Raw genomic sequence first — 25,842 nt, forward strand, 5'->3', positions numbered from 1 at the left:
GCTAGATCTTGAGTCCAAGTTTCCGAGCAATGGTGAGATGCATTCTATATGATCCAGATGGAAGTGTTTTCGAAGCGTGGAGTATGAACCCTCTTCGAATTTCGAGTCTCACTTGAGATTCGATAGTATTCCACGTGCAATACCATTCCCAGATGCCTGAGGGCTGACGATGCCCGAAGACTCTTGACGAACTGTCGTTAAAAGTGCCGATACTCGGATGCATGCATTTGATAATCATTAATCCACCTTCTATTAATTGAGCAGATTTTTCCACGTGAAGAAACAAAGCAGTGGTTTTCCAAGAAACCGATCTAAGGCTTCACATTTTCTCCTTGTGCGATTTAAGATGGCAGCACCAGACAATGACACACCAACAATAATTATCTCGGATCACCTTATTTATCTGAATTTTCACGAATAGTGTTCTCACATTTCCTGCCACACGCCTTTTCAGCATCGCCATCGGTCCGTTTATCTCAGATAAAAAACTAAACTTGGAAATATTTGGAGAGTTTTTGCAAATAGTTGAAGCTGTGACAATCGCGCTCTCTTAGTAAAAATCTGTGTAAATACATTACCACAATTCGCATAATGCATCTATGGAAGTGGATGCGCTGAAAATTGATCAATTATTGAAATTAGAATTGAAAATACCCTATCCCCTTTGATTGTTATACCAATCCGTGTGCTTTCCGTTGCATTTATTTATAATTAGTAATACAATAATCACAAAAATATTTAATTATTATTGTTTCATGGACTACCACAACCCATGGTGACAAATAATTCTAGGTACTAGCTTTATTTGTCTTAATTGAAACAGAGCAGTAATATTGCCGACTTTTGAATGATTCTTCCCGCGCACCTATCATTCGGATTTCCTTGTATTTTTTACGCACATGACAGATGCACTTCCCGTAATCATTCTATTTAGTATATCCTGGCAGGATGCATGAAAATGAAAATGGAATGATGAGGAAGAAAATTTACCCTGGCACGAGAAACGCGCCCTCACACACGCTCTCTTGCATTAACTCAGTGAGCACTCAGATTCGCACGAGCGGTGTGCCGTACACGCCAAAAGGGATCGTAATTCCATGGGTATTTAGGTCGCAAGACACATGTAAACCTGAAGCTTAAGCATACTCACTCTACCATCCTACCCGTGGCAGTCGGTACTGCCGACAATTTGAAAGAGTTTCTTAATGGCATTGCAATGCTTGGTTCCCAATAGATTTCCATGGCGAAAATAGCCCAAACTCTATTATAGCGGTTAATATGAGTGAAGGTAAATAAATACTCGCCATATCTCTCTCAAGTAATTCTTCCCACTCAACTCATTATGGCTATTCCGTAACGGCTGATGAATTTAAAAAATGCCTGACCAATCAAAATGAATTGAATAGAAGGGCGATGAAAAAGAGACCATTGGAAAGAAAATGAAACCAGTGTCGGGGGCTTGAGATGAGAAACGAATCCTAGTTGGTACTTCGGTTCGATCACCTCGCTCCGGGTTTTTTAATTCGGGTTTTTCTTGTTTTTTCATCAAAAGAGGAGTTGGACTTAGACAAAAACAAGGAATAAAAAACAAAGATGGAAATATAACAAGATAAAAATAGACACGCTTTCGGAAAGAGGGGAGGGAGTAGATCAACAATGCGTATTTGTAGAGAGAGGGAGAGAAAAGGGATGAAGACGTATTTCCGCACGCAAGGGCTCGAGCGGCGATCATTGGGGGTCGACATTGAATCGAGGGAAAAAATAAAGACGAAGCGGGTCAGTTGGAGAGGGCGTGCGTGCAGTGGGACAGGGGGTGAGGGCGGAGGGGCAAGGGGGTGAGGGCGGAGGGGGAGCCTAAATGCAAATTAAAGCGATGATATGTGCAAGCGAGGGCGATTCGGTGTTGAACAAACGAGGCGCTCCCTGTCGGCGGGGACTCAGAGCGTCCACTTTGATGGAGAGGGCAAAGGCGGATAGAAAGAGGCCTTATGACCCCGCCCCCTACTTCATTGCACTCCGCGAGATACGTTTCTGTGGACCCGCTGGCTTATTCTACGGCGAGGCCTTGATTCGCAGCGACGCGACAAGTCTAACGCCATTACGCTAAGCAATCAACTGCGCTCGTCTGTCGAATCGTCACGGAATTTGCATTCAGAGTCTTCTTTTTTTCTCCTCGTCCGGGTCGAATTCACGTGATCGAAGGACTCTCATGTTCACAAAAGAGGGAATTAAAACAGTGCTCTCTGCACCCTGATGATTTTTCATTCCTCACCAACGAGAGTGGAAAATCTTCTATCAAATGCAACGGAGACTAAGGGTAAGAATCCCTCTTCCCCCCATCAATGAGCGGGAGGATTTACAGGAAAGCAGAATTTTAGAATGCTCTTATTTGGTAATATAAAACTGCCTTACAAGTGGGCAAGTTAGTTTTAATTGCATTAAACAATGAGGCTATTCATTTATAAATTACGTCTTTCAACCAATAGCATATATAAAGGAGTATGTTTGTATTGTTACACAGAGACAATGATTTCCTATTACAGTCGTGAATACTGTTTTGTTTTCGCTCGAAATTCTACCATTTTGAGTTTTTCATTAAAATTCCGCCATTTTCCAATTTTTTTGAAAATTTGAGCGATCATTTCTTTGTCTCCTCAACTTCGACGAATTCTCTGATTTACTGCCTTGGTTCCTTATAACTGCGCTTGTGCCTATGCAGAATAACATTGTCCACTCCATCATGCAAAATATTTATAAAACTATTTTCCTTGTACATTCTATTCCATTCCTTACCAGGGCTCTAGTTTTCACACCAGAATATTTGCAGCCCTTGAGTTATTTTCTCCCGAAATTAAAAAAATAATCCATTCGACAAAAAGATGAACAAACACTAATCCAAGATGACTTTCACAAACTTAGTTTTCATTTCAACATGCAAATTGATGGGGTCAATGATGCCCTTATTTATGCTCATACCAGCCGGGTATTTGCGTTCTCGCCAGATTCCCGGCATCTTCTCAATTTCTGTTTGACACATAACAGTCGCCAGTGACTGCAATTTCATACACTGCTGATATATTGGGTGAAGAGAGTGGATATATTGTCATCCAGCTTGGAGAGAGCATTTATGTTGGTGTCAGATGGTCTGAAGAATGAATATAAGCTTCTGCGATTATTATCATTTAAGTTTCATCATAAACTTTCCATATCGTAATCGTTGTCACATTCATCAGCAAAGCTCTCTAAGCTGTGAGTTGACTCAGATTAATACTCCTCCGCCAAGACTATCAGGTCGGTCTCTTCTTCACAAAATGAAATATTTCATAAAATGTTCATCGTACCAATCTCATCTCAAAAAAGTTTTAGACGAAGTAATAAATTGTCTGCTTTAGAGGGTGCTTTCCAAAGGTGATGCAATTAAATTTGCCGCTCGGCTCCTATTGGTCGAAGTGGAATTTAATCACTTGGAGTAGGTAGAGGGGGGGGGGCTTTGCCGTGAAACAGTGCTCTCCAAGCTGTGGAAGCGGCGGGACGTCAGTTATTGCAAACCTCTGCGCACCAACCGTCTCTCGAAAGACCAACCGAGCGGAAATTTCAAGTGAACTTTTCAAACGTATTAAAAATGAACCTGATTATTTGGACGTCATCACTGATGACGAAACCTGAGTTTTTTAATGGAACCCAGAAACAAGACGCCAAAGCTCTTGAGTGGCACATCGCCCAGTCCCCCAAACCCAAAAAGGCAGAGGTTAGTAAATCAAAAGTGAAAACAATGCTCATTGTCTTTATCGACATTGAAGGAGTGGCCCATAAGGAGTTTGTTTCTCAAGGGCAAAAAGTAAACACTACCTACTGTGTGTATGCCCTGAAAAGACTCCGTAAAAAGGTCATCAGGACGAGAAAAGTTATCTCCGCTACTTGGCCACTCCATCACGACAACGCGCCTTGCCACAACGCGCTACGAGTCCACGAGTTCCTGGCCAAGCACCAGGTACTAACCCCGACTCCCCTTTAGTCCTGACGTCACCCCAGCAGACGTCTTTTTGTTCCCTCGGATCAAGGCAGCCGTAAAAGGAAACCGTTTGTCGTCCATAGAAGAGATTCAATCAGCCGTGACGAAGACGTTGCCAGAGGTCCCCGAAGACGTCTTCAAGGGCGCGTCATGGCGGAGTCGCTGGAGAAAATGCTTAGAGGCCCAAGGAGAGTACTTTGAAGAATTGACAGTGTTTGTACAAATCTGTTCATTAAATCACTTAGAAAAAAGTGCTTGCATTACTTTTGGAACGCACTATTTATCTTACCAAAAATATTCATCATATGAAAAACGAAGGAATAATTTGTTTGCGCTTTTGAGTCTTTGAGTAAATAATCGCATGATAAACAACTTCAAAAAAACGGAAATAGAAAAACCTAAGCAGAGCACAATGCAATCTAAAGGCAGGCGTCTCATTCCATTGGTTCCACGCAGGCAATCGCTCTCGCGGCCACGCGGTCATTGGCGGAAGATGCGCGTGCAGTGGCCGGTGCGCGCAGTCAAGAGTACCGCTCACTTGCGCACAATGGCGCACGCAGCGATGAGTGGCCGGGCGGCAAGGGTCCGTCCGAAAGGGTCCTCGGGAAGGGGGGTCAGTGGTCACTCGCGGGGGCGCCTATTCGAGGTGTGGGCACGCCGGAGAGAGGGGGAGGCGGCAGGGGGGGTCACTTGTGGACAGGGGCTATTTCCGGCGCGGCGTGGGTCGGCGACGAATGGATGTTTTGACTGAAGCCGCTGCCCCCTATCCACATGCGGGAAGCGAGGCGGCGCTAAGTGGACGGAGGAAGGGGCAATGGTCACTCACACCGCAGACGGCGGAGACAAGGGGAACGGAGGGTGCTATATCCGGCGGATTCCGGAAAGGGAGGAGGGGGAGAGTTGTGGGGAAATGGGACAAAGGGAGAAAGGGGGGGAGGAATGAATGAATGCTTACGAGGGACGGCGGGGGATGAAATCTCTCGGCACAAGGACATTAAGAGGAAAGAGGAATGGACATATGTGCGTGCATGTGATCAGTACCAGTGTGCTTATGTGTGCACGGATGGTTACTTACACATCTACATCTATATAATACCCCGAAAGCCGACGCAAGGGCGTGTAGCGGGGGATGTTATGTCACCACCCGTAAAAGAGAACTAAACCACATGCAAAATCAACACATCCATGCTAACCTATGCCCACAGTGGCGAATGCATTCATGCAAAAATCCTTTCATTTTACACGCATGCAAATTCATATACTGACATCCAACAAACAATTGCACCGTACGTAAAACATTTATCCTCTGCCGTGCAAGCTAGGATCCGAAAAGTAAGAAGGTGAAATTCCACACCACATGGACATGCAGCATCGAACGGTCTCCTCCCCCAAGGACACAGGTAGGGAATGTGACCCAACGCGGCAGTTAGCGGGAGGGTCCCCCCCAAAGAGAAAGAGACGAGGGACGGAAGGGGAAACTTAAAAAACCGAACAGGCAGAGCAAACAATACTGCAAAGAGCACTGCATTCCTACAAATGGCATTCTAATGCGGTCATGCGGAAAGAAAGGGTTTTGACAACAAAAGACACGAGGTCAGTGAGAGTGCATCATGCAATTGAGTAGGCCTAATTATTCCCTAGGCGCTAATATTAGGGTGGCAAGTGGAATTTTTGCTATCTGTAAACCCTGTAGTTTCTATCCCGTATTGCCCGTGGGAAGAAGGAGTCCTTGAGTCTGATAGTTCTGGCATCTATTTCCGGAGTATTATGTACATTATCCAAGCGACCGATGTATGTTGGAGTGCGAATAATTTGCGAGTCCTCGGCGCTGAAACATACGGATCTGTATTTATTTAGTAAGTTTAGCCTAGCAGCGAATCGTCTTTTTTCTAATGATTCCCAACCCAACTCCATATGCATGCTCCAGGGACGCATTTCGTTTTACCGTAAGAATTTTTAACGCAACGGGCTGCCCGGCGTTGAGCCTTCTCAATTTCACGAATGAGGCCTTTTTCACTCCTGACGTGTCCATTCACCGCTCATAGTATAATAAAATCTATCATTTTTCCTGCACACTCTATCCCTCCTTCTACTTTGGGAAGCTCGACACGCCCCTGTACGTGGATGCTGATGCATGGTGCAACACGCCCCGCATCAGCATCCACTCTTCCAACGATCCCTGCAACCCTTCCACCGCATCAGTTTCTCTCCAGCAGTGCCTAAACATTCCTCTCTCCACAATGCGCCATGTAAGGATTGTTTCAATGCGCCTATTATTGCCTCCCTCCCTCCTTCAGGTGCACCGCTAGAACCACAAATCCCGCGTGCCAAAAATCTGGCTTTTGTGGGTCTGTTTGGACCCCGGGACCCTTGCCCACTACACGGTGCATCCTTCTCCTTTCCTTCAACCCGATCCTCCCGATCACGATTAAACTTGGCTTCATAAAACGGGTGATGGGGAAATGTAATGAAAGAGTTAAAGAGAGGTGTTATTTTGCTCTAGTTAGACCTCATTTGGAATATGCCGCAAGTATATGGGATCCTTGGGAGAAAATTTGGCAAAAAGAATTAGGTAAAGTCCAGAGAAAATCCGCTAGATTCGTTAAAAATTGTTGTGATAAGAACACAAGTGTGACAGGTCTCTTAGGGGATTTAGACTGGGAACCACTTGAAGTGCGGAGAGAACAAGCGAGGCTTAGACTTTTAGAAAGGTTCAGAACAAACGAGTTTGACTATGACACTGAAGGAATTATAATGGCCCCACACCACACACTAGATCAGACCACAAAGATAAACTAAGGGAGATAGATTCCAGGACAGATCGATACAAATACTCGTTCTTTCCCCGAACAATCAGAAATCATAATAGTAAGAAACCGAAGTCACTTTAGAAATATTAAAAACGTTGAATTTACAAGTCGGAACAAAATTAAACACTATAGAGATGTTAGGTATACTTTCAGGTGCATGTGTATGTAAGGTGTAGATTGAGTGTTTGCATGTGTGTGGGGTGTAAGTGATCATGCATGAATTTATGCCAAGTTTTTTTTTTTTGATATATGATTTTGTGGTTATTGCATGCGGTTTTTTTTCTCTTTCTTTTCTAAATTACGGGTGGTGTCCTAACACCCCCCGCCACACGCCCTTGCGGCGGCTTGCGGGGTATTAAGTAGATGTAGATGTAGATCACCCCCCGCCCCTTTTTAGCCCAATGAAAGAAAAATGAATGTGATGTGAAAAAGCTGCTTGTGAATGACGTGGTTAGAGTAAGTGAAATACAGCACACTCATTTGTAATGCATTTGATAAAGGCAATGGATAATAAGGTAATGAATAGCGGCCCATACATTGAGTGGCATAAGGACTAATCAGTCTTTGAAGTGAATCAATTTAAAACTAATAAGAATGTAAGATAATAGAACTGAAAAATTACTGTCTGTGTACACAATTGAATAAACCAGTTTCTAAAGACACATATATTAATTACACGGAAAATTAAACACTCTGAGATCTTGTCGGCCAACACATTTCGCTCTGAATGTCTAAAACCTTTAGGAACTCGACGGTTGTGTTTGGCGTCATATGGAGAAAAAGAAACAGATTCAACGCTCCAACTTTCCCTTATTTGCCTCATAATGCGGATGCAAGCGATGTGGAATGGTCGAGAGGAGGAGTGGGGTCAAGAAAGGGCGAATGGAGTGGATGTTATGAACATAAGGGGAGGAGATGGAGAAGCAAGAGATAAGGTCCAAAGCGTTGGGGGCGCCACTGATAAGTCTAGGGGCGCGTACTAACTGGGAAAGGGGACCGGAACAACTCGACCTCGCCGCGTGCATACGTAGAAACACGGAAACCTGAGGTGCGGAGCTTTCGAGCAATTAAAAAAATTGCTGTAATGGATTTGGCAGAAATGTGTTTCCAGATGTTATCCGCATGCAATTAAGCTACATAACATTTCACTCTTTAAAAGTGACTAAGCAGAAATTCAAAAATATGACCTTGACAAATTTATTTGCTACAGTTTTCAAAATCAGATTAAGGAAATGGGCTACTTCCATTTTAAAAGACTTTAACCGCTTTGAAAGGACCTAAACTAACAACACTTCCAAGTAAGAATGCATCCATGTTTTAAACATGTTACATCTGGCTTCAATGCGCCACACTTTCCAATACACATTAAAATAAAATGAAATGAATCTCTGTAAGTTTTCACGCTTTATTTTAAAAAAACTAACCGACCATGGTTTCGGTTAATGATACTCATTTTGATCAAAATTTTACGTCGTTTCATTTTGGTAATTTCAAAATGGCCACGGCCTCCGTCAAATGCCGGCAACGTCATGACGTTCCGATGGCACATGGCCGTGTGCGGCCCGTGGTCAGTATCTTAAATTGAATGCGCACCTTAAAGAGCGCTGGTCGTCTGCATCGTCTCGTCTCTCTATCTGTGGGGGGACCCTCCCGCTACCTGCGGTATTGGGTCACATTTCCTACCCGTTTCCTTGGGGAGGAGACCGTTGTATGTTGCATTTTAATGTGGTAGTGGAATTTCGCCTTCTCACTGGTCAAATTCTAGCTTGCACGTTAGCGGATACATTTTTACTACATTTCAAGGTGCAATTGTATGTTAGCTGATAGTATATGTATTTGCATGCGTGTAAGTTGAAAGATTTTTACATAAATGTACACGCCATGGTGGGTTTGGGTTTGCATGGATGTGCTGATTTTGCATGTAGTTTAATTCGGCGGCTTGCGGGGCTACTATGTTATTTAGATGTATTTGAGAAATTGCATATTAATGAGCACGTTTGAGCTCATTTGTGTGCATGAATGGTTCGATGGCCTAAAACCATTCGCTCAGTGGTCGCTTAAGAGGTGCTGAACCCACAGCTATACTTATATTATTATAATGATAATCACAGCCGAATCGAATCGGATCTATTTTAAGATAATCACCGCAACTGTCCCACACTATTACAAAGTTAGGCTCGTCGCGCTGAACCTTCCGATCGCAGAGACAGTTACCCTGGCACTAAATAAAACTTAAAAATAGCTCAACGACGAAAGTTTTTCAAACGCATTCAAATAATGCGGCCTGGCATTCACTGCACGAGTGAAATATCCGTAAAAGAGGAGTTCTCTATTTTTTCCGCCGACTTTTTTACCTGCATCGCGTGGCGTAGTTCACACATTGCACGTAGAATACACAATACGGGGATCAGGGAATACTTTTCAGGATAAGCTTAAAAAAAACCCATGCCGATGTGAGCGGTGCGCCAATTTCCCGAAAACTCTCTTTGCCCACAAACTGCGTGAGAGGCAGGTTGCTTCGGCAGTCGGGATATCCTCAAATTTTGTTTTCCCTTTTTCGATCTCCTACTCAGCCCGGTACTCAAAATCATGACGGGCATAAAATTGACACCTCTCGTCCTGCGGCGGAAAGAAGGCCTTTCGCGGAGAGGGAATAAAAGTTGAAGGGGCGGTCGGTTGCACGCGCCGGACTCGTGCTTTGGGGAGCTTGTCCCCTCCACCCGCGACTGCCCACTCTCTCATACAAGTACGTATCGTGACTCGGCGTCGCTTCTCTGCATCCGTCCAGCCGAAAAAATAAAAAGAAATGTTTTCTGGCAATAGCGTACGACGGAAGCGTAAACCGCTACATTTGTGGAAAAAATTTCCGAACGAAAAGCGTCTAGTCCATAAAAATAGGGAGAACGCTATTGAAAGAAGATGTTGAATGTTTCGTAGGGCGATATACGCAGCGAGCCATGATGGTGAGGGAATTCAGGCCGGGGGGAACGGATTAAAATGCGGGCGGTGGCTCTCGGAGACCCCACTTGCACCACATTCGTGTGATGCCGCCGGGTGCAGTGGTTTCTGAAAACCGGAGGCGGGGAGGGGCGTGAAAAGGGGCTGCCCCCTATTACGTACATTGGCGAGTGAAGTTCACTCACAAAGAGGATCTTAATTAAGCGCTCTCTCCTCCATTCAAGTCCACTATCGTGCAAAGCGGAAAATGATATTCGCGTTGATTAAAGAAGTGGATTAACATGAAAAAACATTTCATAATTGATTATAAATGGAGACTAATTGTTAAAACACCCACTTCAACATTCGCTAAAACAGTTGGTAAAGAGCCATCAATTGTGCAAATAAACAACGATTCTGTAAAGTGTTTTATACAATTTTGAAATGCTTTTATATTTTGAAATCAGGTTTAATTTTTCATCCTGTAAGTATTTTCAATAATAAACGGCAATCCCTTCGAAGCCGCACTTCCAACCCACACTCCAAATGGGACACAATTCCGAAAGAGCGTTCAAAACTTTTCCAGTTTCAATTTTATTAAATTACGGAATTCAATCAAATTCATAGAGGCGTTCATTCAAAGGCGTACTATCTTTGGCGACGGACCATTTGGGCGCATTAAACTCTCCATCGCAGCGCGTGGCCTCATCACTTCCATTCAGCATTCACGGAAAGAGGATATTCTTATTTCGAGTTCAATCATTCTTTGAGAGCACGTTCATTCGATGACCCTGACACTAATCGAATTATTTGGCGCTTGCACAGTGTACTTTCACCCATAAATTCTCTTACTGTCAAAACATATAAGAGTTTTAACGAGTATTTTGTTAAAATCCATGCTCAGCGTCCCTCTGCCTTACGAAACCTCTTCGTGCAATGAAATACTTCTTCCTATGTCCCTACTACTCTGACCATTTTGTTCAGAGCACTTCCAATCTAGGTAAACTGCTCCATCTGGTCTAGTTTATAAACTCCTCTTATAATATTCAACTTAGCCTTCTTATTTCTTGAAAACCGTATGACCTATGTTTTGTAAACATTTATTCACATCTCATTCCTATCGCACTGACATTTTAATGCATTTGGCAGTGGTATTCCTTTAATGGCCAATTACAACTAGATCATCATTAATCCTAACTGATTTCATGAACTCAACGGAGATTTTCATTCCCACCTCCAGTTCTTCTCGTGGTCCTTTAATCGTGTCCCAATTCACCTTCTGCTTGCACGAATTTTCGCTCATTACGCATTTGAAGTACTTCTCCTTTCCTGCACAGCGCACCGATGTCAATCTCCCCTGGTAAACTTTCGATGTCCTCGCATTGCGTCTTCCAGGACGCTTCTATCGCCATATTATTTCCCTGCCTTAGTTAATTATAAAACTCTTTGCGCATTCTTCAACCATTCACCCATTTGCTGCCTGGAAAACCAATGCTTTTACTAAACGAACTAATTTTACGGATTCTCCATCGACTTCCTCCCCTACCTTCGTGATTTCCCACGGCACTTTTACTATTTCCTCCGCATGTACATTGAAAAGCACGGGCGACGAAGAGCGCCGCTGCACTGCCCCTCTTCTTCACGCTGCCCATCCGAACCGTCAAATGCACCTGAGAGGTTAAGGATTAATCTCCTATCCTCCAATGCACTCATTTTTGATTCTATCAAACTCTCTCTATCGAACGCATCCTCAAAATCTACGAAGCAGGCAGGTACATCCTGAGTGTATTCTTATTTTTCTCTCCATTAGAGACCTAACCACCGCTATACCATTACGCATTCCTCTCCCCTTCCTGATACCATCATCCCCCAAGCAATCATTAGGCCTCCTCCTCCAACCGATCACCCTGAGAACCAATCCACCCGATTGTGATATCATATATAGTAATAGATATATTGATACATACATGTAAGGAGAGTCGTTGCGAAAATTAAATGAATCCTCAAATCTATACCTTGTTTGCAGCAGTTTTGACCTCGTTAATTCTATGAAATATCCCAAACAAAGGACTCCTTTGACCCGAGTCCACCTTATGCTGCTAGTCACTTACGATGATCGGGGAATGGTCCAGAGAGAAAACCAGGATTCCTGGAGTTGTCCTCAGGAGTTCCAAAGCTTGGAATGCCGAGGATACCATGGATGGGACCGGCCCCAAAACTAAACACTTGCCAGGATAAGGGTAGCGAAGACGCAGTTGAAACTCACCTGGAAGTGGAAAGAAAAGAAGTGGTCATGGAAATGAGCCCGACAGTGCTTCCATTTGTAACATACCGAAGTTGTCAGGAGTAATAAAAAGCAAGCAGAATGAGAATCTCCTAGGACATATTTTGCCCGCCGCCACGAGGGCAAGTGTCACAGTGCACAGCCGCGTTCTATGTGCATCGAAGCATACACGTAAGGACGTCTTTGCAAAAATTAGACCAGACAATTTATTTATTCATCACTGCCTACTGAGCGCTCCTGGTAACCGGTTCGACCCACGAGAGGCTACCTGCCAGCCAGCTTGATTCTTGGTGCTTTTGGTTTTAGTGAAGTGTAGCGTAGTGTCAACGTACACGTTGCTTCGTTTATATAGTTTTCGTTTTTTTTGTGGTTTGTTAACCGTAGTGTGTGGTAGTAGTAATTTATTTAGTGGATTGTGGTGGTTTTTGTCCTTCGACTCTGATTGGTGATCGGTGAGTGCTTTCCTTTTTCTTACTATCTTTTTTTTTGGTCCTCTAAAAACCAGACCTTACTAAAGCATCGTTTTTTCCGCTCAGGCTTCACATTCCATTGCAAATCGTAACTTATTGTTTGAGCTAAATTTAGCTAACCCCTTTCAGAAATTTTAGCATAGTGTATACAGGTTAGCTTTTGTTGGGAACTCGGTAGTTAAATTAGGATGGCTTCATCTAGGTCCCCTGTTGCCATGCTCGAAGGCACTGGCGAATGCGCGGCTTTAGATGCTAGGATTCAGTTTCATGCAGCCCTTTATTGAAGTCAAACCCTATTTTTAGATTGAAGGACTTAATATTTAAATCAATGAAGTAGGGATTGCGTGAGCGAGGGATATGGAGAGCGGAGGCAAAGGGTATTTGAGCAGCCGCTCTTCGCTGATGTCTCATTTCGCATTAGCTCAAAGATACACTCGGGAGGAATCCGACGCAAAAGTGCATTCCATTGGCTTGCAGTCGGAGATGGTTGACACTGACGAATCTCATTCTTGGGGTATTGTCAGGCGGGAGAAAAGCAAGAGACACTTATATTATTTTTCCATCTGTCATTCGTGATCCTTTTTTTTCTACACACACGTATTCGTGTCCGCTCCACCGGTGAGGTGAGAAACATCACTATTTTAACAGTTTTTTGTGTAAATTCGTAGCATATCAACCTGATTTGTCGAAAGTATCATCCAGTGATTGGGCCTTTCGAGCACCTGGGGCTTGTCCCCTCGCCCCCCTGGGGGCATGCGGTGATCGTCGGCCAGCGCTCCTTGCGCCCGACGTCCGTTCCTATCGCGACCACCCGCTCTTCACCTTTTCTTCAATTCAATGCAGTGTGGGGCAGGTGCGAGAGGTATGCAGAGACACGGCCGTCTCTCGGCGTACCTTCAGTGCCAGGAACCAATTGGAGACGGAGAGAAATGCGGGAAGACTGTCGTTCTGTCGGAGGGCCCGCTCGAAAAACAATGGGCGGGTGTAATGGAGAGGGGTGGGTGCGTGGGCGAAACGTCGGTGTGGCGTTGGCTGCGGAATGAGGAGTGGAAACAAAGTTTCGGGAAGGGAACGGCCGCGTGAAGGAGTGGCGGGTAAGCGGGGGAAGGGTGAAGGGTCCGTTCCCTCTCCCCCTACCCACGCCTCCTTGGATTTGTCTCCGGGGGATCTGCCCCTGGGACAAGGAGGGGAACGGGGGAGGTTGTGGTAGGGGGGAGAGAGTTAGCGTCGCCCGAGGGTCCATTCCTTCGCTCTGTGTTCTGCTTTCGCGACTTGAGGGGCGCCAGAGACGGGGATGACTACTGGAGTTTCCCCAGCGAAACTGTTGCTTGCTTAGAATGGAAGTGGCTGAGAGAGAGAGAGAGGTTTCCGTCCTCTGTCCCTTTTCTCTTCCTTTTCTTCTGTTTTTTCCACTCCTCCTCACGAAAGGTTTCGTCTTTGCTACCTTATTTGTTTCGCCATTGTCCCCGAGGGGATTGGTTTTTGGGGCCGGAAGGGCGGGGGTGGGACAGAGGCGACCGTGGTTCCTTCCTTGAAAGGGAAAAAGTGGGGAGGGAGGGAGAGGGAAATGGCGGGCAAGGAAATCGGACCGGGCAGGAGGGTGCGAATGGGGGAGGAGAGAGGCTGGTGAATTAAAGCGAAAAACGTACGACCAGATTTATTTTGAAATAAATAAATATATGCACAAAAGAAACCGAATGGGAAAATAAATTTTGTGCAAGCGAAAATTTTGTATGCATGATAACATGATAATGGTGTGAAAATTGTTCGGAGATTTTTGGACGACAGGCATGTCACATATGAGCGTGAGCCTGTTCACTTAGTTTCGGACATTTTTGTTTCCGCGAGGAGCGCTCGCTGGAGGTCGCTTTAGGTCCTTCGGTGTATTTCTCAAAAATGTTTTGAGCCCAAGAACGACGTTGAAGAATATTCGATGAGTAAGCTATCAGCGCGCCATCCGCATTTAGTTTGGCCATGGGATGAGCGGTATTTGTTGAGGGCCCTCCACGGCCTGCCTTCCACTGATGCAGTATTGTCTTTCGTCATGACAATGGCATCTACGTGAACGAAGTTAAATTTCACCTCTCTGAAACGCCGTAAATATCGTCCTAAACTTATGATTGGATCATATTTTTATATAAATTCATTCCCAACGTAGTATTACAAAACATATAATGAACAATAATAGTTTTATTTTAATCAGGCGAAAAAATGGATAAATGTTTTACTATGGAATATTGAGGGGAGAGTATATACCAGAATAAAAGTAATGCCGAGGAATAATTTAAATAAAATAAAGATTAGATGTGAATAGGTAAAGTATAAACAAATAACAGAAGAAAAGTAAAATAAATAATAGTATTTAAAACCTGGAATACTGACCCAAGGGACGAACTGGAGGAAGGGGAGCGAACTAAACGAAGAGGTCGTCGGTCGGTGAAATGCGTGGCGCCGGTCGTGAATAGGCACATGGGCCGGACGGTGAGGCGGCGGGCGCCTGGGAATAACTCTCATAGGGATCAATATCTCTCGTACTTAAAAAATAAAACCCGCAAGTAATTATTAGTAATCGGAAAAAAATGATCCCCTCTCTCTTCATCATGCAGTGTGCATGGATTGACTTCGAATGGCTTGAAGCGAGACGGGTGTCTCTGAAATGTAGTCAGGGACTCGTGAAATTATTTTTTTGGACTATGGTTTTATATGGACGATTGATTTCTATTCATTCGGTTTTATTATTCGGAGTTTATTTTCTACACCTAGCGTCACAGTTCCATTTGCAATTCGTATTAAACGGTATGAGCACTTGATGGAATGGTCAATTGTGATTATCGTCAACCTAATTTGAAACAATTCTGAAATGAAGTCAAAATGCCGAAAGTTATTACAGCAAACCACTCTTTACTCTGGCAATATTCATTCTCAAAAATGGGCATCAATATAGGTTAAACAAAGATTAATATGGTCAATTTTATTAGTTTACGCATCCTTCTGAAAAAATTCAAAAAAATCAATTACACCATTATTTTTGGTAGAGGACGACTGGAAGTTATGTTCTCTCTGAGGGCGCATCCGTGTGTCGAGAGATGGAATTGCTGCGTCGCCGACTCATCGTATTCAAATTTCCTTCCTTCGCCTCTTTGACTTCCTCCAGAAACTCATTTCCTGACCTATTTCCTCGCAACCTGTGGAAATTTCAACCACTCAATCCGCCTACTCAGTAGAAGGGTATTTTTTAGTTTTTTGAAAATTGAAAAATTCTCTGATTTATCACATATTTCCAAATCAAAATATCCGGGCCAGAAAAAGCCTTAATATTCGCTAAACATTTTTCAAATACTATATATACTTCAATTCAAACTCTAAGTTTCCCTTGTTTTATAGCTTATGAACACACCCTAACTTATAAACCTCGGAAGACCTCAATGTATGGAATAAGTGCTTTATTTTTACATAAATTTTTATATTCACACCATTTTTGTTATTCATATAGTCTTTACTCGTTTCCGCAAGAATTTTTTCCACTTATTATTGAGTACTGCACAATCAAAAGCACCGAACGGCATTGGCTGCAGGAGCAGGATATATACCCTCGAAAGTGATATTTAAATTTAATATATATATATATATATATATATATATATATATATATATATATATATATATATATATATATATATATATATATATATATATATATATATATACATCTTCGAAATGGAACGCTCTTCGGCGACGCACAAATATATAAAAACACAGATGTAGATTTTTAGAATATAGAGACACAAAGAAAGGACACTCACAATTTGTTATTTGACGTTTCGACAGCACGGCACGATTCTGAAGACGACAGCCGAAACGTCAAATAACAAATTGTGAATGTCCTTTCTTTGTGTCTCTATATTCTAAAAATCTACATCTGTGTTATATATATATATATATATATATATATATATATATATATATATATATATATATATATATATATATTTATTTATTTATATGCTTTCGTAGACGTAACACGGAAGTGCCGAATAGTACAGTACACGGTAACAAACAATATAAAAACACAAAAATATGGAACACTCACACGTTATTTCTTGATAATTTCGACAGAATTCAACTCCGTCTTCATCGGAAGATAGAGAAGTAATTACTGCTGGAATAGTAGTGGTGAGGGGTGCGAGAGAAAGGGAAGGGGGCCAGGGGAAAGGGATAACGGGAGGCGGAGGGGGGTGAGAGGAATGGTTGGGGAGAGGAGTGGATAGGGGGAGCGGAGATAGGGAAGGAGGGAGAGGGAGGAGGTGGAATTGACACAAAATCGGAAAAGAAAGCAATCTGCTCACCGCAACTATTGCAACATCCGAGACCCAGGTTTCAACCTACAAAGTCTTGATCAAGGCTCCGCAAGTCGAAACAAAGGCCACGCACACCAAAACTCATGCGGAAAAACAAAGTGTTCAACTCTCCGATATGCATCGCTTCCACAAAGTGACAATTTTAGGCCACTCCCATCAGTGAACGACATTGAGGCCCGGATGCTGATAGGCAATACAGATGTAAATGGATGCCATTTCAAGAGTTTTTAGTTCTATAGGGTTATCGGATGTGGGAAGGGACGCTAGGACGGAAACATTGTAACACTGGTTGAAAGGGGTATTATGATGGAAGAATGTTTAGGGATGGGGAGACCCGCGGATGGGGAGGAGGGATTGCACGAGGCGCGGTGGTTATTAATCCTGATTCAGGGGTGTGGAACATTGGCCCATGTAAAAGGCCGGGCAGAATTTACAGGTCAGAAGATAAACAACATTCTTGGAAGTGCAAGAGAGAGTTAAATGGTGGGGTGGAGGGGTGAAAATAGGGCAGGTTTTACATCTTCCTCGATGACAAGGAGTGGGTATGGCTCTGGGGGTGTGAGGGGATTTTGAGAGCGGCCTGGTGGATTTGAGGATATCTGCTAGGTTGGCGGGCCGTTTGAATGTGACAGTGGGGCATTTGGGAAGAAGGTTGGAGGAAGTTTTGTGATTTTTGAGGATGGGGAATAGGTCTTTGAGGGTGAATTTGAGGGACTGAATGACTGGGAAGTAGGTGGTACAGATTGAGAGAGGCTGGAAGTCTGTGGTTGAGGCAGGCTTGGGGGTGTAGGAATGTTTGAGTATTTTTTATGGAGGAGATATATATATATATATATATATATATATATATATATATATATATATATATATATATATATATATATGGAGGGAGAGGGATATATCTATTCCCTGCTTGGTCAGGTCAAGATCGCTCATGTGTTCCCCGGGTGAGTGTGGAGGATCGTTTGGTGCGTTTGTGTTTTTATTGCAGACGCTCTGGAAAAAACGGTTTAAAATATTTGCCTTTTTAACGCCATCTGTAATGATTTCTCCATTTTCCGTCTTCAAAGAATGAACAGTGTGACGTTTACCCTGTATTTCCCTAACATAGGACCAGAATGACTTTGGATTTTCCTCAAGATATCCGCTTAGCATTTTAGAGTGTACTGCTGTGCGCATAATACTTTTCGTCTTACTGCGACATTCTTTTAGTAGCTGTTTGGATGTATTCATATAAACTTTATCGTCACTTTTTAAACTCTTTTTTTAAATTTGACCGTAGCTTTCTTTGCCTTCTTAATGCCGATCTGACTTCCCCGTTGTACCATCTAGGTTCCTTACTTTCGCTTTGAGTTTGGGCGGGATTTATGTCTTCATTCCTTCGCGTAAAATATTTAAGAAGTAATTCCAAGTGTTCTCTGTATTGGTGGTCAGTGTTTTTGTCTTGTATTCTGGTAATTTTATAAGAATATTATATTATATTTTTTAAGAATATCCTCTTTCCGTGAATGCTGAATGGAAGCGATGAGGCCGCGCGCTGCGATGGAGAGTTTAATGCGCCCAAATGGTCCGTCGCCAAAGATAGTACGCCTTTGAATGAACGCCTCTATGAATTTGATTGAATTCCGTAATTTAATGAAATTGAAACTGGAAAAGTTTTGAACGCTCTTTCGGAATTGTGTCCCATTTGAAGTGTGGGTTGGAAGTGAGAGTATCTTATTTCGGCTTCGAAGGGATTGCCGTTTATTATTGAAAATACTCACAGGATGAAAAATTAAACCTGATTTCAAAATATAAAAGCATTTCAAAATTGTATAAAACACTTTACAGAATCTTATACTAGAGATATTTTTATATTTTTTATATAATTGCTGCATGTATCTTCTCTGATTATTATCACCCATCCTTTGCCCATTTTTAAGAATACGACTGGCGTTGACTCTTCCCATTATACTGGTCATTTATTTCGTAATGGTTTTAGCATCGGGAACCTTGTCATGACGAGCCGCGCCAAACCGCTTACGAAAATCCCTCTGCGTCGCGACCACAAGGTCATTGTCTTTGAAGGACTTTTTACCACAAAGCCTCGATGTTAACCTGACCATTGCGTAGTAATTACCAAAAATGGCGTTGCATTTTTCAGCTGAAACTATTAATTTCACATCACTTCACCCTGAAGATATATAACTTTTAATACTTGCAACCTGACAAGAAACAAATATAAGCAACATAGTATGTCCGGCGCAACTCCGTTGGCAACGGAAACAACGGATTCACTATATTGTTTTGACCTAAAGGATACACCTGGTAGTATTCCACCGCGGCCGTGATCATGTATTCTCATTAGTTTAAAGAACCGGTGAGAGACCTTTTAGCCACCCGTGTACTCAAAAATGCGAACATTTTGCATTTGCAGGAATACATGGCTTAATCCGTGATTCGAATTTAGGATCTCGGAACAGTCTAAGTTATTGACTGATAAGGTCCGTTACCGCTGATTTTGCCATCGTATTCGGAGGTAAATTTGTACACAAAAATAGACCGGATTCATTTCCGACCTAAACAGTGGCAGGGAGGACTGGCAATTTCTTGCACACACGACGACATATCTACATTCTACGCATCAATTTTCACCCAAACCCATTAAGGTTTGCATGGCCATCCGATCCGATAATATAGCATAGACCGCCTCGCTTTAGCCCGAGTAAACACGTGGAAATGAGCCCGTATTGGACCCGAGGACCTGTCCTCGCGATCAACTGCGCAATAATGACTCCTTTTAAAACGCAAAGATTAACCCCCCCCCCCAAATTACACGAAAATAGGCGTAACATGAAAATCGCCGATTCCGCATAATTGTTATATTGGCGCAATAATGTCATTATGGAGTCGTTACCTCCCGCAACACAGCCAACACAAACAAGCAAGGTCGACAAAGGGGGGCGCCATTAGTGAGGCGGGCGGGGGGAGGCATAACGGATATCGGAGGGCAATAGCGAAGCCAATGGGAACCAATTACGCGCCAATCGGCCGCGTCGATCTCAACCTCCCCCTCGACCCGAGGTTTGGTCACTCCTCCTCGGGGGGCAGGGGGGCGGGAGGAAGGCCCTGGGGGTGGGAGGGAAGCTCTAGGGGCGGGGGGAGGGGAGCAATAAAACTCGAAGGAAATAGTCGCCGCTATATAAAATACGCGCAGGCCGAAAACGCTGCAATGGGGGGGGGGGGTGATGTTTAAAATGGGGTCGTGCGATTGAAACGGAAGGAGGATTACAGCTATTGGAAGGGGAGGGAGAGAAAGGCGGGCACTTAGCCGGGGACGCCCGGCGGAGAACACCGACGGGGGTGGAAGGGGTGGACGGGATGGGGGTGGAAGGAACGGGGGTGGGTGTGCCCGATCGAGCAAGGTGTAGCCGTTAAGAGGCTTAGGAAGTGGCGATTTTAATGGTTTCGAAACCCATGGAAACGGATCTTTTATACCCCCCATCCCTTTGGTCCCATCCAAAAAAAAGGAAATAACAACTTTATGGGCTTCCACACAAAGTAGAGCGGGTTTAAAAGGGTGCGTGCGGTGTTCGAGGGTCACCAAGGAAAGAAAGGGACACCTGAAACAAAGCCGCCGTCTGCATTAAGGGTCAAGAGGAGAGGGGAGAGGATGAGTGGGAATTAGGGCGAGAGGGGGTTGGTGCAAACGGAGGTGGACTGCTCTCGCTTAAAACGCTTTCACGTCTGTCGGCCGTGCCAAGGAAATCTCTTCTCCTTTGAAACGAGCGACCTTTCACCAACCCACCCTTCAATGCTGGCGCCAAAGGGCTGGACCTGGACCCACCTCGCCCTCTTTCGGGAATGAGTCGGGGAGGTTTGCCCCGGACACACTTCGGGCCGCACGCACGCACGCACCAGGGCGCGGGAGGCGCCGGGGAATGCACCGGCCGGTCCGCGCATCGTTGTTCATTTAGTGCCTTTGGTTGCTTGCTCCCTTCGTCCATCCTCGTGGGCCGCGCTCAAGGCGTCTGATGACCTATGACCCGGTCCTCCTGACCAAGCGCAGTGGCCCCTCCGGCCCAGTCAGGGCCGCCGGTCGAAGGGGCCGGGGAAGCGAGGTCAAAGGGACGCACGGTAAATATGCGAGGGGATAGTTTCGATTATTATTAAGAGATGGCCGAGATATCTGGATAACATTTATTCTGCATATTAATTGATCCCTATCTACAAACGAGGTTTGTCCGAAAACTATCCGACCTGCGTTCATATGGATTGGGGCTCATCTTCGTCATCCGTGTCGTGGCATCCTTCGAAATAGTCCACATTTTAAATAAATGAGAAGACTAACTTTGTAGTTCCACACCGTGATCACCTGATGATGAAGTTTTACTTCGAAACCCGGCCCGTGTGAATAAATTGTTCGAGCGGAACTACAAAGTTAGTCTTCTCATTTATTCATAATGAATCGGTTCCATAAAGTTACGCCAGAAACCATCAATTATAGTCCCCATTTGATTGAACCACCCGTTTTCCCAGCGGTGCTTCCACATCTTAAAGCAGTCCTCGAACGCAGATTTTGGAATGGCCTTCAGCTCGAGCGTCGCATTACTCTGAATCGTCGAACCGCTTTCCTTCGAGCACCATTTTCAATTTTGGGAACATCCAAGAGTCGCAAATGTTGGGACTGTGCGGAGGCTGGCGAAGCTGTACAATCTTTTGTTTCGCCAACAATTGCTGCACAAGGTTCTATGACTGCGCTGGCGCGTTATCGAGGTGAAGAAGCCAGCCACCGCTTGGCCAGAGACGCCGTCGTTTTCTGGTCGCGGCATCACGCAATCTGTTCAGAACTTCAATATTAATATTCTTTGTTGATCATCTGACCTCTTGGAGCAAATTCGTAGTGCACAGCATCCTCACAATAAAAAAAATAATAAAAAAACCTCAGATCGAATTATTTTAGGGCATACCGCGTACAGTGTTAAATTAAGGCTATTACTGTTAATATTTTTGATGCAGGAAACCGTAGTGTGAAGTAACTCACTGTATGGATAAAATAGAAGCTTAATAAATAAGGTTCACAGTGCGATTAAATTTCTTCATTTGAAAGGATACGGCACTGGAAAATCCTTAAAAGATGCAAGTCTATGGGAATGAAAGCCCGTCATTATTCTAGAAAGTTGTGAGTTGGAAAAGGAATTTTCAAATTGGCAGCCACAAGTTCCTGATGACACAGACGATCCAAGAAGTTGAGGGCCATCACTCACGGACTCGATGGCATCACAGAGAAGAAGAAGAGACTGGAGGTCCTCTTTTTCCTGTTGATCTTAGCTACAACAGTGGGTGGAACATTATTCATGATGAATGGTGCCAAATGGTGATCTAAAGCGTGATGCTTACTATTAATATTGAAAATGTTAGTCATTAAAGAGCAGTCTGATGTTTCTTAGAACGTGGAGACAAGGTGAACTGCCGGAGGGAAGAGCTTCCTCGCCAGGAAGATTCAGAACGAGGGAAGATGGCCGGGGGACGAGGGGGTAGGAAGCCAACGAGCAATCGGCGGAAAGGGAACTGGCTCAAAGAGACTCTCGTCGGGATCGACATTCTGGGAGGTCACGTTCACGCGTGCGAGAATAGGAAAGGGGAAAAAGCAATAAAGCAAAATTACCACTCGACCCTCCACTACGGGCGTCCCTTAATCAGAACTTGCCAGTTGGTGTTCAAGGCGCATTAACAGTTCTGGAACACTAGTGTACCACTGCCTTTCGATGACCACTCTACACGGCTCCCCTAGGGACAGCAATATCAATATGGTGCGAAGAGCCCAGAGTATTAATAATTAATAATATTAATGGGAACCATTCACCTTCGCCGGGATTCGAAGCAAAATCTTCACGAGTTACCCCCCTCCACACGCCCTTGCGGCGACTTGATGGGTATTATGTAGATGTAGAAGTTATGGAATAAGTTACAATTGCACTCATCACACAGGAAGAAGCACCTTCAGCACCGCTTTAATTCCTTAATTGAGTGTTGGAATACCTCAAGGGAACTGATTGTTTGCGATGAAGGTTGTTGTATTGTCTTCGCATACCGATTGCCCGGGTTCAAGCCCCAGAGAGGCAGAATGTTTCAGTGGTTATCTAGATCTCTCCTCGGCTGTCATACGGAGGGTACCGGAAGTAGGGTCCACGTTCCCATCTATTCCAAATGCTCGGTGGCACTCCTCCTCCCCTCGGAACCACTTCTATCTACTGCGGAGTATCTTAAATCAATAGCATCCCTCCCCTACTCCCCCCACAGTAATCCCCCACACTACTTAAATAGATCAGACCACAAAGATAAAATAAGGGAGATAGATTCCAGGACAGATAGGTACAAATACTCATTCTTTCCCCGAACAATCAGAAATCATAATAGTAAGAAACCGAAGTCACTTTAAAAATATTAAAAACATTGACTTTATAAGTCGGAACCAAATTAGACATAGCAAGGATATTAGGTGTATTTGTAGGTGCATGTGTATGTCAGTTCGTGGTTTGAGTGTTTGCATGTGTGTTGGTTGTAAGTGTTCTTGCATGAACGTATGCCATGTTTTGTTTGTGGATGGTATAAATTTGTGGCTTTTGTATGCGGCTTATTTTCTTTCTTAATTACGGGTGGTGACCTAACACCCCCCGCCACACACCCTTGCGGCGGCTTGAGGGGTATTAAGTAGATGTAGATGTAGATGTAGAATAGCGACGCTCAAGAAGTCGTTGGATCACTCCATTTCGATTTGGAAGAGATTTCATTGAGTTCCGTACCACCAAAGTGTTTCGCCAGAGGAGCCGACTTTGCCAAGAACGGAATGGCCGCGTCAAGATGGCGCCATGCTTTTCCTAAACAGAATGGATGCTGGAACTACAAGCACGTTGTTACCACGCTCTTGTAAGGCCCGATTCAAAACATGTATGAGGCGTATGGTATCCGAGTGAAAGGGGCCTCGTTCGCGAAAATGAGAAGGTTAAACGCCGGGCAGCCTATTTCGTTAAAAATCCTTACGATAAAACGATAAACATCATTGAAATGCTTATGGATTCATTAGAAGAAAGACGATTGAATGCTAGGTATATTTTATTATGCTATGAGAAGTGCATGGACACGTCAGGAGTGAAAAAGGCCTCATTCGTGAAATTGAGAAGGCTCAACGCCGGGCAGCCCGTTGCGTTAAAAATTCTTACGGTAAAACGAAATGCGTCCCTGGACCATGCTTATGGAGTTGGGTTGGGAATCATTAGAAAAAAGACGATTCGCTGCTAGGCTAAACTTACTAAATAAATACAGATCCGTATGTTTCAGCGCCGAGGACTCGCAAATTATTCGCACTCCAACATACATCGGTCGCTTGGATAATGTACATAATACTCCGGAAATAGATGCCAGAACTATCAGACTCAAGGACTCCTTCTTCCCACGGGCAATACGGGATAGAAACTACAGGGTTTACAGATAGCAAAAATTCCACTTGCCACCCTAATATTAGCGCCTAGGGAATAATTAGGCCTACTCAATTGCATGATGCACTCTCACTGACCTCGTGTCTTTTGTTGTCAAAACCCTTTCTTTCCGCATGACCGCATTAGAATGCCATTTGTAGGAATGCAGTGCTCTTTGCAGTATTGTTTGCTCTGCCTGTTGGGTTTTTTAAGTTTCCCCTTCCGTCCCTCGTCTCTTTCTCTTTGGGGGGGACCCTCCCGCTAACTGCCGCGTTGGGTCACATTCCCTACCTGTGTCCTTGGGGGAGGAGACCGTTCGATGCTGCATGTCCATGTGGTGTGGAATTTCACCTTCTTACTTTTCGGATCCTAGCTTGCACGGCAGAGGATAAATGTTTTACTTACGGTGCAATTGTTTGTTGATAAACCCGGGATAATAGGTATTTCAGGTCAATGCATGAATGACTAAAATTCATCAAAATAGCATAATTGTATTCCGAGACATCTATGCAAGCGCCAATGACAGTGGCGGTACACTTCCTGGAAGCTGTCGATGCTAACCTCAGGTATCGGGAACAGAGGGTAGTCCTTGATGGCGCTAGTTCCGACAGCGTTCGAGTCACGTCGGGGGTACCTCAGGGAAGTGTGATCGGGCCGTTGCTTTTCTTGATTTTTGTTAACGATTTGAACCGCAAGTGAAAAGTAAAATTAGGATGTTCGCGGATGACACGGTGATCTATCGGGAGATATCTGGGGATGAGGATCGTTTTATTCTAGAGCAGGATTTAGATTGCATTACTAAATGGTGTTCTAACTAGGGATTGACTCTAAATTATAATAAATGTTCAGTGGTAAATTTCTTTAAAAGATCAACGGGATTTGCTTACAAATTAGCTGGAGGTGACCTAGCAGTAGTCGATACAGTAAAATACCTAGGTGTCACATTCACAAAAGACTTAACTTGGGGGACTCACATACGTAAAGTCTGCGGTCAAGCATATAAAAAATTGGGATTCATTAGACGCATTGTCGGCAAAAGTGACTCGAAGGTCAAGGAACGTTGTTACCACGCTCTTGTAAGGCCTCATTTAGAATACGCATGCAGCGTGTGGGATCCGAGTGAAAAAGGTCTCATTCGGGAAATTGAGAAGGTTCAACGCCGGGCAGCCCGTTTTGTAAAAAATTCCTACGATAAAACGCAAAGCGTCACCGAAATGCTCATGGATTTGGGGTGGGAATCATTGGCTGAGAGACGATTCAATGCAAGATTGAAATTATTAAATAAATTTAGATCCGCATGTTTCAGCACCGAGGTCTCGCAAATTATTCGTACTCCTACATACATTAGTCGCTTGGATCATGCATATAAAATTCAGGAAATAGATGCCAGAACTAGCCGACTCAAGGACTCCTTCTTCCCACGGACAATACGGGATAGCAACTGCAGGGTTATAGATAGCAAAAATTCCACTTGCCACCCTCAGCGTCCAAAAAATAATTAGTTGTATTTAAAT

This window comes from Hetaerina americana, unplaced genomic scaffold (assembly GCF_022747635.1).
Source record: "Hetaerina americana unplaced genomic scaffold, ioHetAmer1.1.p SCAF_97, whole genome shotgun sequence".
Classification (NCBI taxonomy): domain Eukaryota; kingdom Metazoa; phylum Arthropoda; class Insecta; order Odonata; family Calopterygidae; genus Hetaerina; species Hetaerina americana.